Below are 16,243 nucleotides of genomic sequence, written 5' to 3'. Positions count from 1 at the left end.
CCGAGGAGAATGCCTGAAACCAATATCCTATAGAACGCGATACGCACCATAATGTGTCTCAAGTTTTACTACATCACGAAGGCATCAGCTGTTGTTTATATCGCGTTTATTTTATGTGTGTTATTACAGCCTTTCCTCTTCTGTCCTCCGGTCTGCTTGTTAACCTTTATGTGACACGTCGCGAGATACGAGTAATCCAGTTGTGAGTGCGCACCATCAGTTCTCAACATGTCCCTGTCTGGCCCTCGTTTAATTAGCGCTCAGAGCAAGAAGAAACAGAGAATGCCCGAGTCAATTTATACTGATTATGTGCTGGTCCAAGATTATGCTTTGATGTCACATACATACATACATACATACATACATACATACATACATACATACATACATACATACATACATACTACATACATACATACATACATACATACATACATACATACATACATACATACATACATACATACATACATACATACATACATACATACATACATACATACATACATACATACATACATAGTTCTTCCACTGCTCCCTAGAGGGCACTATAGGGTGTTTCCCGCTAGAGTCACTGGAAAATCAGAGTACCGCAAAGGTAGGCTGCACGCGGGCAACATTGGGCGGCGGCGGCCATTTCCCTTCCGGACCGTCCGGCGCGTTGCTGGCGTGTGTTGAGAAGTCACCGATCTTTTAGCCTCGGAGCCTTGTTACGCTCGGCGGAACTGCATTATGTGTGTGTGTTTCTTCAAGAGGATATTAGAAGTGATCTCGAGTCATCGACAATTATGAATCGACTGCGCAGTAAGCGGTGTAACTAATGAAACGTGCGGCGAATGTTGCCATGTGCTCGCTAACACTCTTCATGGCTTCATCGGTGTATGTTCGTATCACGGCCGGGTGCGTTCGCTAGGTCCGGAGCTGTAAACATAGTTGCATTAGCGCAGTGACTTCGTGCGAGATGCCATTTACTTCGACACTCGGTGAATCTTGTCTGTTTGCGCTAGCTTTGCAGTCGGTGTTCAGGTTCACTTCATAGCGCACTCGAGAACATTATCGAACAACATCGAGAAGATTCAACACTGCGTCCTTCGGCTGATCGCTGACGCGTACCTTGCTTGCGCACCACGCTTGCTGTTCAACTGGGTGTTACGTGTAATAGAAATGGTGGGTGTACTGTCATTGGAAGTTGTGCGCGACGTATTTACGTCTCGGTTCGGAACGCCAGCAGCCGAACGCACAGGCAAATCGGCGTGCGGTAGGTAAGGTGCATCTTATGTTGCGAATACGTTGTCATTTCCTAACAGATACGTAGAAACTAGGCCATCAAAAATGGCTGGCGTCACAAATTAAGTGTTTCAATTCCTATATTTTGTCTCCTTGATATTCCCAACGTTGCAGTGGATTTGGAAATATTTTTGTGTGTTCCGACAAACAGTTTCTTTTTGTTGTTGTTGTTGATGTTACCAGCACGTAAACAGCTGGGGCTGGGGTTCGGTTTCTGCTCTGCTTTTAATTTCAACTTTTTTTTCATAATCAACTCTTATGAAAACTTACTCGACACAGTGCTTTATGTTCTCTTGATCAGAAACAGCACATCCCGGACACTTTAAAGCGCATGCTACTGCATCAGTAAGTATATAGACCTAGGGCTCGAATGAAATTGATTCCCTCAATGTGTGGAATCTGCCGTTTGTTTTTACAGCGAAAGCTGTTATGAGATCATTTCAACGGCCGTTTTTGGCGGCGTAGTTGTCCGCCGCCGCCGCCGCCGGTGTCCGTAACCACTATCGCTCGAAATAAGAAAAAAAACGAAATAAGAAAAAATTTCCATGATGGAACGGGGTTCGAACCTGGGCCCTCTGCGTGGGAGCCCAGTGTTGTACCTCAGAGCCATGCCGGTGCTTGGAACTGCCTTGCAAAACGACGCTATACAGGCTTCATGTCCAGAAGGAACCACATTAACATATGTAATTTAGTGTGGTAGAAGAGTGAAATAACAACCACGCATCACACAACGCGAATTCTGTAACCAGGCGTCACACAATGCGAATTGCGCAACGAGTGGGCTGTTGGATGCTTCCAACCCATTACAAGGGGCTCTGCAATAATTCTTCATCGTCATCAGGCACAACACCAACAAAGTGCGCATAATGCGTTACATGTTTTTAGCGGGTACCACGGCTCTCCGTTGAATGACGAAAAATGGCACAGTGGCTGCTTCCCTACTTCACAGAAATTATGATTTGTAGCGTAGTGGGTTCCTCGCAAGTGCACTTGCATTGGTTTCCAAGGAAGCCCATGAGCCCATCATCCATTTCCTCAGGGTCTCAATTAAGTTCTTACCCCCTCTCTCTGTCTCTCTTTCTCACGTCAATGTATGCTATATTGCATGGTGGGAGAGTTAAATAGCGACCGGGCGTCACACAATGCGAATTACGTAACTGGTGAGCCGTTTAAAGCTTCCAACCCATTACAAAGGCCTGAGCCACAATTCTTCATCGTCATCAGTCGTCACGTAAACAAAGTGCACATAATGCTGGAACCTCGCTTCTGCGCACAATGACGAATAATGGCGTTGTAGGTGCTTCCCAATTTCACAAATATTGTGATTTATGGCGTAGTGGCCCGTGGGTACCTTGCTAGTGTACTTGTATTAGTAGCCCCAGAGGGCTTACAACGGCCTCTAGAAATGGCGCTCTTCCAGCTTTCGCTGTGACTGTGCTGCGCTTTCCGCGCAGGCCTGGCATTTTTTTTTTTTGTTTTTTTTTGCTGTGACCATTTTTCACCCACTTAACAGTTTTGTAAGGGTACGCTGGGCGCATTGCAGCATTAGCAACATTTTTTTTTTGCAAGAAATTTTAAAAATACGCTTAAATAACATTGCGTTATACAAAGTTCACCAACAAAGTCCCACGCTTCTCTTTTGCGCAATGGCAAATGATCATGCCACAATTGCCGTCGAGGTATACCAGTGAACAGTTATTATTTTATTAAATCTTCGATTTCGCTCTCGTGCGTGACACGCTCAAAACTCGAAATGCATGCACAATCTGTTCAAGAGATCGAGACATAAACAGCCGAGCAAATAGAAAGGTATGTAGTGTATAGTTTTCAATATAGCTGAACATAGCGAACCGAAAAGGGAAAGTATCCTGTCGCATGAGAGCTTTTCCAGCACAGTTTGTGTAGTTCACTGCAGAAAGGAGTGTGTTCTTCGAGGGGGGGGCGAATTCGTTCCGGCCAACTATGCAGCCCCGTAGAACGACGCTCTTTGACGTTAATTTTTCCAACACGGAATGCAGAAATGAACGAGATTCCCAGATTAAGTTCGGTTGCTGGTGAGCTACTCTCTGGCATCTGCATGACGCGTTTAAAAAAGCGACGAAGTACTTATAGGGGCCGTGGTACTGCTAAATTTCCGGCCACGTTCTACGTTCAACGCGCCTGCACCCAAAGCGCTTGGAAGGGATATGGCGGCGAGAGGTCACATGACGCGAGTAAGCCAATCGCGTCGGCGGCGGCGCGCGGAAAACAAATGCGATACTCTGAAATTTTTCCAGTGACTCTATTTCCCGCGCGGACAGCATAAAATTCCGGATCCTAGCCATAGACAGCCTCACCGTATATAGCTGAGAGGTCATATTCCTGTTTGTACTCCATGCAGTTCAACGGCCGTGATTAGTCAGTGGAAAAGAAGGCACAGAACGTCTCATTGTTGCAGTCGACTAACACGTTACTCTCGGCTGTGTTATGCTGAGAAATGCATATGGTATAGGTGGCTCTTTCATGCTATCCTCGTCGTCGGATTGCTTTAATACTGTTACACTATTAAAGGGGCGGAAGTGCTGCGCCATTTGCGCCACGCTGCGCCGATCCGCTTCTGCTTGCGCCATCCTGCTTCGAAACGCATTTTCCCGCCGGCACTGCTAGCAAGCGGTTTTTGGTGCCTTCATGTGCCGCTGTCATCCGCGACGCCAATGCGAGCTCCTATCATCGTCATCATCGTCACCTGGAGCGCGCGCTCCGTAACGTTGATGACGGCCCGAAAAAAATCACTTTCGTCGCAAGGGCGAAGCAGTGAATGTTATAGCAAGAAATTGTATTATTATACGATGTAAGGCTAGCAGCTAACTCTCGTCGCCAGAGCTCGCGCGCTTTTACTCATACGATGCGCGGACCGACCTGATCAATTTGGACTATTTGCGGGAAATGACGGCGACGACAAAAACACCTTATATATATATATATATATATATATATATATATATATATATATATATATATATATATATATATATATATATATATATATATATATATATAAGGTGTTTTTATAATATATAGGGGTTTTTTTTAGGCAATACAGATTTTTTATACAAATCCTATGACAGTAAGGCCCCTGCCGTTTTCGCACACGAATTCCACGTCGATGCGGAAATACTTTGCCGCAGCTAAAATGACATTGTTTGACTAATTAAAAAAACTCGGTAATTAACGTTTTAATTATTGACTTCAGGGCAGGTGTTGCTATCGCATTCACTGCTTCGCCCATATACGCGCGCGCGCACGCACGCACGCACGCACGCACGCGCGCACACACACACACACACACACACACACACACACACACACACACACACACACACACACACACAGGGTGACCCAAATATCACTAGTGCATATTGTTCCCGGTACACTGTAGTAGCCACTACTAATTTTTTCGTTAATGAGGTTTAGTTGATTAGCCCTAATTATGTTTCTAACTCGACAAATACTCACTTAATAATTAAAATGTCAATGAGGCATATGTAGGCATGCTCAAAGGACATCTAACTGCGCTACTTTCAGCAACATACTAATTACGTGCTCATTTTTTCCAGCTGATAAAGAAAGCACGCGAAATATGAAAAATAACACGGGATCGACTACGCTCCCACCTGCAAACGGTGGCAGCGTTTTCTTGACTTGCTACCTCACAGTGATCCTGTTTGAGGGCGCTGCTTGCTGATGCGCGCTGCAGTCTAGTCACGTGTCATTTTTTTAGATTTCGCGGGCTTTCTTTATTAGTAAAAAAAAAAAAGCGAGCGCGGAATTTGTACGTTGTTGAAAATAGCGCAGTTAGATGTTATTTGAACATGCCTACATATTCCTCATTGACATTTTAATGATTAGGTGAGTTTTTAATTGTCGATTTAGAAACATATTTAGGGCTAATTAACTAAAGCTCATTAACGAACAAATTAGTAGTGGCTACTACAGTATACTAGGAACAACATACACTAGGTGTGCTTCGAGTAACGACGTTCGTCTTTCTTTCTTTTTTAATCGTGGTGCGTGGTATTCGGGACACCCTGTATATAATTTGTGGTAAGTCTGGTCGTTTCATCAGTATTGAATGTTTAGTAAAAGTCATTGGAAATTGTATGTTTACCAGAAATCGAAAATATAAATTAACAATGATGCTTGACCCTATAAATCTACTCCAAAACTAATGGCGAATTCCACTGGTCGAGCCGGAGCAAGTTTTCTTGCTCCGCGTTCGAGAATGTGCGTTCCACTGGTCGATTCGGAGCCAGTTCGCGTTTTCCACTGGCAGATTCGGAGCAACCCACTCGGCGACGGAGCGTTCAGAGTTGCTCCGTCTTGCAGAGGTGGATTTCGCCGGAACTCCGGCAACGCGGTGACGTCATTTCCGGTACAGTCGTGTTTAAAACGGGGTCTGATCACCCTGTGCACTTGTTTACATTCCTAAAATGGCGTTGTTTGACTCTGCTGGGCGAGCTTCTGGTTTGCTTCAGCTCTGAGCGACAGCGAGAGAACGAGTTCTGACGGTAGTAGCACCAGCGATGACGACGAACCGTACGTGCTCTATGAAATTATGTTCAGAGAAACGTTCCCGCTGTGCGCACGCCCGAAGATCATCGGCTACATCGAAGATATTTCCATGTGCTCGTCTATATTTGTCAGTGCAACACAAGAAAATGGCACGCCTGCTTTTCGCCACTGCGGGGTCGAAATGCACGCTTTGCAGCGGCGACCCACGGAAACGCACAGAGCGGAAGCAGAAATAGTTCCCGGAGCCAATTTACGTGACGTATGCATAAACAACTTCCGGAGTGACCTCACGCGGAGCATTCACGTGTTCCACTGGCAGATTTGGCTTGGTACAATCCGAGTGCTCGCTCCAGGATTTCGGCGGCCGCTCCGGATCTCCCAGTGGAATTCGCCATAACTTGCCTTGCTCCAAAGCTGCTCCAGAACTCTCTTTTACCGCTTCAAAGCTGCTCCAAGACAGCATTATTCCTGCCCCCTGAGCTGCTCCAAAAGACTGAGGCCCGCCTCCACCCCTGATTAACACACACACAGACAGTGAGAGAGAGGTCGTGAATTGAACCCGCGGCCTCGTGCGCAGCAGCAGATGGCCATCGCCGTGAAGCCACCGGGTGGAGTAATCTAACGCTGACCATGTCGCGTACTGTATATACTATACATTCTGCAGTCGAACATCGTTCTCAGTTGCAATTAGGCGCCATATCCTTAAGGAATAGCGACGTCCGATTAATGAAACCTTGGACTCGCCGTTGGCACCTCCGTACTATAATTATAAATGCCTATAGTAAAACAGCTACGCTTTATTACGAGGCTAGGCTATAGTTCCAATTTGGCTGCAGTAATCACAGCTGATTATATCACCTTTAGCGCCCGCTCATCCTCGCAGTACAATTAGGTGAACGCTGTCTTACACGTGGCGCCGCCGCAATAGCGTGCGCCCAGCAGTTTTCCACTGTCCGCTACTTCACTGCGCACCACGACCTTTGGTGTTCGGAATTGGCGCAATTACGCCAACCACGATGTAGGTCAACGCGTGCGTGTGCGATCCATCGGCGAACGGAAAAGAAACACGGCGAAAAAAATGAGTAATGAATTTCGCGCTGTGCCAGGAGAGAAGTGCTAACCCGGGTCTGTAATGCAAGTATGCACGCGCGTCCTGCATTGGCTGAACGTTAAAAAGAGAACCAGGTGATCAGGTAAAAACCGTTTCGGGGGTCCCTTTAAGGAGTGAAAATGTGGGTCTGGAAAGGGCGAGGAAACTTCGTATCTCCTATTCTTTAACACCGACTGCGCCAATTCAGTTTGATCTTCACGAAAGCAGATTGGTGAACCTTTCTTCCAGTCGATGGCAAGCGAAGCAGTGCAAGACTTATACAGAGCATATAATAATGCCAGGCAATCGCGCCACTGCTTAGCATTGTGGTCGAAACTGCAATTTCTGCTCTTTCTACCGTTGTTTCTTTCAAAACTGCGCTCGCCAAATCGAAACAGGTTTTCAGTTCCATGCAGGAAACTTTCAGTTGCGCCCCACATGCGTGATATACCGGCTGTAGATGTGTGCACTGTCTTTCTCGGAAAACTTCCCAGTAAAGCTGCTGATTTGTCGTTCACACGCGAACTTTCCGCCCGCTATTTCATGCAGCTCGAGCCCGAGGTGCGCTGTTTCCTTATATCCCGATTTCACGAAGTCTGGATGTCGTATTGTTGCTGTATGCAGTGCAGTGCGTATATATACTGGTCTGCCGACTGGCGCGTTTCCATGCCCTAAAATTACGGCAGCTTATTGCAGCCTGAAGGAAGAGCGGAGCTGGGGTGGCCTTTCCTTGTTACTCGTTATTAAGGCGAAAGCCTTAAGTGCCTCACCAAACGCGAAATTTGATCGTCGGCGTCCCGCGGCGTCGGGGACGAGTGATGCAAAAAAATCGTCACGGGATGACGTCACGATTACGCCATGTGCTGCCGCCAAAATGTGTGGTGTCATCATGACGTCACTGTGACGTAACGTCGCATGATGGCGTCATCGCATGACATCGTAGCTTGGTCAAAGGTGGTCCGATCACGGAGGCAATGCAAAACCAGGTGAAGTGCATCCGATCTTGGAGGCAGTGCAAAACCACGTTAGGTGCAGAAAGCTTTCGGAGGGTGGCGGAGGAGGATCAATGCGACTGAGAAGAAAAAGAAGATGGCTTTCGCCTTCCGGTCGTCTTAAGTGAATGCATAAGGGACCCTGGGAGCTTTTTCTTTCTTTCTTTCTTTCTTTCTTTCTTCCTTTCGGTTTCTTGTATCTCTTTTTTTGTATATGTTCCTTTCTCTTTCTTGCTCTTTTTTTTATCTTTTTTTCGTGTCCGTTTCTTTGTCTTTCTCATTCTATCTTTTTATGTCTTTATTCCCTTTATTTATCTCTATTTTTCTCTTTCTTTCTATTTCTTTCTCTCTCCCTCTTTCAGGTGCTCCAGTTCGCCGAGCAGAGTTTTCCTTTAACGCTCGCACCTGCTGTACTCGGTGGTGGAGCTTTCCCAATTCCTTTGGCGCATACCCACCTGTGGAGTTTTGCACGGCGGAGCACAAGTTACCGATAGTCTTAACAGCTTCGCTGTTAAAAAACGCAGTACCGGAATTTCCGGTCGCCGTCACATGCGGGGAAATCACGTGGCCTTAGCAGAAACGTCACGTTTGGCGTCAATACTACCGACGTACAATTTGTATGAAAGCCGAGGTTCTGCCTGGCGTTGATAAGTATTGCTTTTTTGCCAGTGTCAGTGGTTAGCCCGTGTCACTGGAGTGCCAGTGCTTGCGTTTGTGTGTGTGGTGTCTCTTCCGTTTGTTGCGCTGTTACTTTACATTTAACTATGAACCAACTCGCCGAGAAAGAAGTGTTATTCTTGCCGTTTCGCGGTTCTCGCTATTTTGCCAGCGTCACCACTGCCGGAGCCAGGCTAGGCTCCGTGCAGACGTAACTCCGCCGCCAATGAAGGCTCCCCTAGCGGCAACAAGCGCAGACTTGACGGGATACTCTCACCCGCTCGCCCTGCTCACTCAACGGTTCCGCGATGACGGCGCGCGGCCTTCTCGCGGGCTGTTCGTTTTGTGTCGGTTATGCCAAACTCTAAGAATAATTGCTGCGTTGTTGGGTGCAGTAACACCCACAGAAATTCTCCAGGTACGCGATTTTACTGGTTTCCTATCAGAGACCATACGCAATGTGCACGTTTGCCTAGCATGTCAATTACCCTGTGCGCCTTAGAGATACAAAAAAGAAAAAAAGAATGTGCCGGCCTAAATAAGTGCACTAAATGTACATCGCAGAGCAGACTCATTGCCAAGACGAAGTGTCAAAAGGTATTACTTTACACCTTTGTCGCAGTAATTATGCAGAAACGCTCATTTGCCGAAGCATTTCTGTTTAATAACATGCGTGGTGACAGTTCGGCCACATCCTGATGCGGCACTTCCACATACTGCTTGTATATACTCGGCTGCTTGCCTGAGAGCCTACATAAAAATGAGCAAATAATCCGTTTCAAAACAAACAAGCTTAGCGTTTGAGTAGAGGTAGGAAGGAGCATGAGGTGGGACTGCGATGCCGCGACGCTGGCCTCTGCCCGGAGCACGTCAGACGAAGTGCACTCAGTACTGCCGAAAAACCTCAGCACGTGCTCGACGTCGATGCTCTTTGCCCTAACTGTAGAGGCAGAAGTTCCTCCAGATTATTTGTAATGAAGCTGACAAAAAAAGAGAAGAAAAAAAAGCTCGCTCACTTTTTTTTGTGGTTGCCACAGTTGAGTGTTTCGGGTAGACGTTTTTAATTAAAGGAAAGCCCCATTATCGCGGTTTGCTTGTCTTCGATGCGCAAGTAATTTCGTTCAGACACAATGGAACTGCCGCGGCGGTTTTATGCTTTCCTGCGACTCCGGCACGGCACTGCCAGTTGGCCGCACGGATATCCCTGCTTTAAGTGATAAGAAAACATTACATGACCTGTAACTAAGAAAAAGCAAACTTAAGCGACATACCTCGATTTTCACGGATCTTCCCGGCGCGTTCATTTGCATCTGTGGTGCGCACTTCCCCGTGACTGACGATCCGCCGTGCAACGTCTCTTCCACGAAGCCGTGAACATGCCTCGCCAGCCTCGCTTCGATCGAGAAGCTATCTGCCCTTATTTAGATTAGCTCCTCGGAAGAAACCATCTATAGCACGTAGCTCTCTGAACCCAAGTGTAATAATAATTGACACGCTTTGCAGTGCCATGGCTAGCTAACAGCCGCTGTGACGACCGCTCGGCTGCACTGGTTGAAATCGGCGCAGTGAACGCAATTCAATCGCCGGTGTTGTCGCCTCTTTCAAGCAGCCGCCAGGTCTGCTGCCACGTTAGCCTGAGGGTGACAAGCTGTGATCGTTTAGTGAACGAAGCGGCGCGCAGTTTCGCTCAATGAGCCCGTAGCCTCCGTGTCGTCTTCCCTTGCTCATGCGTTTTATGCTGCCGCGTTCCCCTGAGGGTGCACGAGGTCTGGCGAAAAGAAGCATACCCTCTAACTTCAAGGGTCTGTGGCAGCTGCTAACAATTTAACCCTTTGAGGGTCGAATTTTTTCGCGAAATGCAGTCCAAAAATGTGTAATTTTTTTATTGCTGAAATAAATTCTTCAGACGATTCTATTTAAGAAAAAAATTGTCTAAAATTTTTTTTCGTGACCGTAAAGTGACAAAAAAATCAGTTTTGTTGCTACATACATATGGTTTATTCGTAGTAAAATCAAGCAGAATCCTAAAAAAAAAGAAGCTTCACAGTTTTTTATGAATAAAAATTATGCATTGTATTAAACATAGCTCACAAACATACAAAAATAAGCGTACCAGACTACGTTTCCGGTTAAAAACGCTCGTGCTCAAACACTAAAAACTTTTCAGCGTGTGATAGTCTTTGAAGCATGGCTCCCCGCGCACGCGTTTCAGATGTCGCTCCTTGATCGTCATCGGAGTCTGAACTCGTCAAAACTCCTCGTCTGACGAACTGAAATCCAATGAATCAGATTCTGATCGGCAATTGGGGAATAGTCCGCATCGGAAGAATCGCTGCTCGACTCACCGGCAGCAGCGCAACCGACGCGCGCTTCCATAGCGTGAGCGAACTGCGTTAGTGAGCGCACGGAAGAAAACTCTATGGTTCTGCGCCCGTCCGGAAAGCAAAACGAGTGAAAAAGCTACAGTAATACTTCGTCTTATCGCCAACAAGACGTAGTTAGTTTTTCCGAGAACCCAAAACAGCAAACGCAATCACGGCGGCGTCGTTTGTGTAATTTAGCGCCGCGCGGAAACAGATGTAATCGCGCGCCGGGGTGCAATAAATGAGAGAGTAACAAGCGGTCACCCTTTGAGAGATTAGAAACCAAACAGCCATCCGCTCTGCGGGCGCAAGAAGCGAAAACCACCCGAAGGACGAAACCGAAACGAGCCGGACCGCGTGCGCGCGTGCTGATGCGAGACTACAAGCCGCCGCGCCTCTTTGGAAAGAAAACAAAAAAAGACGGAGAGACATTGGCGCATTAAAAAAATTACACGAATTCCCGAAGCGTGGCAGCACATTCCAAGCAAGAGAAAAGGGAGAAGGCGCGCGTTTGAAACCAAACCGCGCCGCGGGCGCTCTCGGTTGCGCAAGCGATAGCCGGCGCGCGCCGCGCCATTTTGCGAAGCATAAAAAAAGCAACAACGGAGAGACATCGGCGCATGAAAAAAATTCCACGTATTCCCGAAGCGTGGCAGCACATGTCAAGCAAGAGAAATCATCGAAAAAGGCGCGCACTTTAAACCAGCTGCACCGCGAACGCGCTCGGATGGGCAAGCGATTGGCGGCGCGCCGTTTTGGGAAGCGAAAAAAAAATACAACGGAGAGACATCGGCGCATGAAAAAAATTCCACATATTCCCGAAGTGTTGAAGCACAGGCCAAACAAGAGAAATGATCGAAAAAGGCGCGCGTTTTAAAAATAAACGCTATGCCGTACATGTACGACGAAAACCCTTTGGTACCAGGAAGCTTCTGCCGTACATGTACGGCGAAAACCCTGAAGGGGTTAACGTCTTTTGAAAGCGAACGGAAACGAAAACGCGTCGAGCGAAGCAGCAGAACACGGCGCAGAGGCTTGCTGCCGCTTGCGTCGTCTGCTCCCATATCCCGTCAAGTTTGCTGCCGTGGCCGCTGTGGCGCTGGAGGCCGCGCGCGACTGTGGCGGCGCCTAACGTATGCATGGTGCCTATAGCGGCATGCAGCTCTACGAGTGACGTCATGCTGACGTTTCTGCTCAGGTCACGTGACGCAGAGCTTCGGGGTTCAAATAAACTCTCCCGTATGCTGCTTCTTTATATGACGATTTCACGGAGTATTCATGTCGTGAGGCCCGTAGCCAGGAATTTTTTTCGGAGTGGGCCCACTTGCTGAAGGCCTTGAATATTTGAAAAAAAAAAACACCTATTCTTATTATTTATTTTCGGTAAACACCCCCTCCATCAAGATTTCGGAGGGGGGTGGGGGGTGCTAGGGCATTCCCCCTGACTAAGGGCCTGCATGTCGTATATACCTATACATTACTTGCAAGTGACGTCAGTTCCTGTCTTCCGTCCGCCATCACCGAGCCAACGGAGCACATGCGTCTCAGTGACCGCGCCGTCTTTACGTTCGTACGGCGGATCATTTGGCGTAGTGCGCGTGTTTTTATCGTTTGCTTTGCGCTTATGCCGAAGGAGAATAGTTCAGGACATTACGCAGCCTGCAGCGAAGCAGTGTTGACTGGGGAACTCGGATCCTCCGTGTCTGCAGTGTCCGAGTCCATGGTGTCGCGCGTAGTGGGTGAAACAACTTCGCACGAGATTTGGAAACATAACGGGCCTGTTATGAAGTGACGCCCGCACACACGAACGTTCTTCAGTGTCTTGCTGTCCTTCCTGTTCATGCGCGCATAAGCCATATGCTCCGCTTCTCGGACGGTTCTTTCGTCCGGTCGCACGGATTTGTGATCACCTTTGGCAAGCATTGCGTCCCCGCGTCTGATCCTTTCTTGATCTGAGTTACACTTCTCGTGCGGCAGTCAAATATCGCCACTGCGACCTACGGCGTTGACGGGAAATGCGATCGATAGCCGCACAGCTTGACTCGGTGTCGTCTGCTGTCATGTGCTCGGTGCTGGTGGCGCATGCCGAGATCGTATCCCAGAGTTCCGCGGGTTGACGTATTTTCAAGTTATGCATAGTTCGCTCGTTGCCGTTTGCAGGACGCATACCGGTCTGGCGGTAGTGTGCATGCGCGACCATGCAGCGTCAACCGTGCAGTCAGGAACGTGTTGGTTGTGGCAATGCGTGCAATCAGCCCACTCCTCGATAGTGAAATTGACAAATTTATAGAGCCGTGTGTCTGTACGTGCTATTTCATCACGAGCCGCCATTGGACCCTGTTACAGTGTCAGCGTGGCCATTCTGGCAGCTAGAGATGTTAGCTTACACAAATGCCCATCGGCACGAGCGCCAGTCCGTGTGCTCGCACGTGGCTAGACGGCTTCTCGGCAATTTATACATGCTGCCGCGACTGAGAACCACACCTGTCCGGTTGCGCCAGGCATGCCGCCTTTTCTGGAACATCACACATGCACAGGCACACCGCGCTTTCAGCGTCTATTGTTAATGAAATTCGCCATACTTATTTCGTTGTTTATTTTCTTTTCTTTTAAAAGATTCGTTGATTTTCGGTGCTCATGTACCGTTTTATTCTTTATCGTTTTCTAGTTTTGTGAAACTTGACTTTTTTTTTCTTTTTTTGCCCGTTGAATGATGGCACCTTATAACAAAAAAGAGACAAATCACACAACAATGCACCCAGCACGCTGGAAAGAACTTTATTCGGGTGGACTTTACAATTACGATAGGCCTGCACTAGTACAGCTCGTTATAGTTAATGCGGGAATACTCCACGAGGGTTATGTCAGTATGGCAGCACGTTTCTTTCAGTTATTCACTATTAGGATATGAAATGCATTTTCCGCAGTCTGTCCGCGGTTTTTTACCAGCCACCGAGGGGGGAAAAATTGTTTTTAGTACGCAAATGAAAAGGAAAAAAAACTTCTTTTTTTTTACTTTTTTGGTTGAAACCGAAACCGTGGAACCATATAGAAACCACCTAATAGTGCGGCTACAAATCAGTGCTCGGCGACCGCTCGACCAGTGGCATACCTCATTGCGGGGAGGGGGAGAAGGTGCAGCAAGCGGCTCTCGTGGCTCCTTCTTTTTATCTCTTTTTTTCACGAGTCGGTTTAGCCGCTGTGGCGCTAACTCTCTCATCGTCAGGGTCCCAGCGTCCGGTGCTTCTACGTAGCTGATCGTTTTCGATGGTGGGCGATCGTTTTCTCCGTGCCCTTTGCTCTGGCGCCGGCGAGTCGGTGCGACGCCTTGCGTGTCGGGTCGCGACGCCGTGACGCGTCGAGGAGACTTGGAAATCAATCGACGCGCTTCTTCTGCACGGATTGTCTTCTGGCGTGGGACCGGAAAGGCACGGCGGCGGCGGCGGCGCGTCCGACTCCATTGTCTGGAGAATCGTCGGCCGCCTATGGTTTGGGCGGCAGGAAGTTTCTAGTAGCACGCCGGCAGGAATAAGAAAGTGATCCCGTCCCAGAAGACGATCTGCTCCGTACTCGTATTCATGCTGACGACTCCAATGCTCGGCTTGTCACTAGGCCGGAGCCCTCGCTCTTTCGGATTGATCCATTATCGAGGGGAGTGCTCCCTGGCGTGGGTGCCACTGCATCAAATAAAAAAAAAATAAAAAAAGGGGGACGTTGGGGTGCGCTGCATTCGTCGACAAGGGTACACCCTGTTCACGTTGTTATCTTGCTGGTCTGACGTGCCTCTTTTGTTTATTGGGGCTCCGCCCCAGCGTAAGCCTGGAAGCGCTGCGCCAATCGCGCCACTGCGCGCCTCTACAGGGTCGGCCGCATCTAAGTTGAACACCTCATTAGTATTCAAGCCGGCAAAAGCAGTACGTTTATTCTACTTCACGAGGGAAATGTACGTCATATGACGTCTAGTCATGGTGTCGACAAATGCAACAACAGTTTTTCGAATTATGTATTAAGCGTCAGCTTCTGTGAGGTCGTGAATACTAATGTGGACGACCCTGTACACCTTTGCTGTGCTTTTTATGCATTAACAATGCTAAGAGAAATGATATACGTACAAAGTGGCGCATGCTCAACCTCTGCTGCGGGCGGCTGCACGGCGTGTATATTCGTTCTACGAGTGCCCGTGCGATTTTTTGAAACCCTCTAAATGTGTTATTGTACTGAAGAAGATGGTTGCAATGTCAACGTGTCTTAATGTTCTAATACGGCCACTGCGTGGCATCAGTCCAGCCGGGAAAGCTGACTCTGTGGAGCCTTCCCCTTCAGCGTTGGCAGCCATAGTTGTTGCTGTTTTGGCACGCTTCAGTTATTGAATAAAAGGTGTTACAGAGATTTACTCCGCTAAGTCGCATCGCGTTCGGCATGTCATTGGATCTTCGGTAAACCAAGGACAGGCGCATGGAAATCGATCTTTATTTCGTCCGAAGGAAAGGAAATAAAAGTAAACCACAAGATCACCTGTCGGTGGTGGCTCACCGGATATATGTGTTGTTGGAATTATTATTATTATTTGGTTTGAATACATAGAAAACACGAAGACACAGAGGAAATAGGGAGGGAACAGGCTGACAACTGCCACCTAAAGGGGCACAACGCCTGCCTGCTCATTTGGGAAAGGGGAAACATTGGGGAAAGAGCGCGGTTGAAAACAGCAGCAAAAAGCGAATAATTTCTCTTTTCTCGTTATCCCCCAAAAGTAACGAACATTCGCACTGTCGATTGCGAATACTACTAAAACACACACACACACACACACACTTCAGTGATCTTGTAACGTGCCATTATTACATAACTGCTAACCGGCGCGCGCCCCATTTGCGGCGACGCTTAATTTTCTATCCTATAAGGCTAACCAGGTTTCATATCGCCTTGTCTTAATTTAGACCGGCGACAAATTGTTTTAATTTTTTCGTTCGTCATGAACATCTTTGAGTGGAGACTTGCTACCTCCGATCACTCGCATGTCAGTCATTGCGCCTCGATTGCAGCTTAATGTGTTTCCAGAATGTGTATAGACTAGAGGACGCTTTCGACGATCGTCGTGCACGTTGTAGTTGAAATATTCAAAACATCCGATTTTATACGTGCATTTATTTTTCTTTTTCTTTTGCTTAATATCGCCGGGAAACCACTTCAACGAATTTCTTTGAACCGATTCTTTTATCGTGCTTCTCCTCTGCGTCTATTCCGTGAACTGTGCAAAAGAACAAGGGCAAAAAAGAAAGCCAGTGCGGTATGAACTTGGG

At 47.7% G+C, this 16,243-nt stretch overlaps 1 protein-coding gene across 1 annotated transcript in view; it reads left to right on the top strand.

The window, feature by feature from the left end:
- The window catches only part of LOC119394083 (sarcosine dehydrogenase, mitochondrial), a 112,965-nt gene that overhangs the window by 94,691 nt on the left and 2,031 nt on the right, over nt 1-16,243 (top strand). The gene's annotated exons all lie outside the window — the stretch shown is intronic.

The sequence above is a fragment of the Rhipicephalus sanguineus genome, chromosome 1, assembly GCF_013339695.2.
Source record: "Rhipicephalus sanguineus isolate Rsan-2018 chromosome 1, BIME_Rsan_1.4, whole genome shotgun sequence".
Taxonomy (NCBI): domain Eukaryota; kingdom Metazoa; phylum Arthropoda; class Arachnida; order Ixodida; family Ixodidae; genus Rhipicephalus; species Rhipicephalus sanguineus.
The sequence above is the reverse complement of the archived record's forward strand: the minus strand, read 5'-3'. Positions and strand labels throughout refer to the sequence as shown.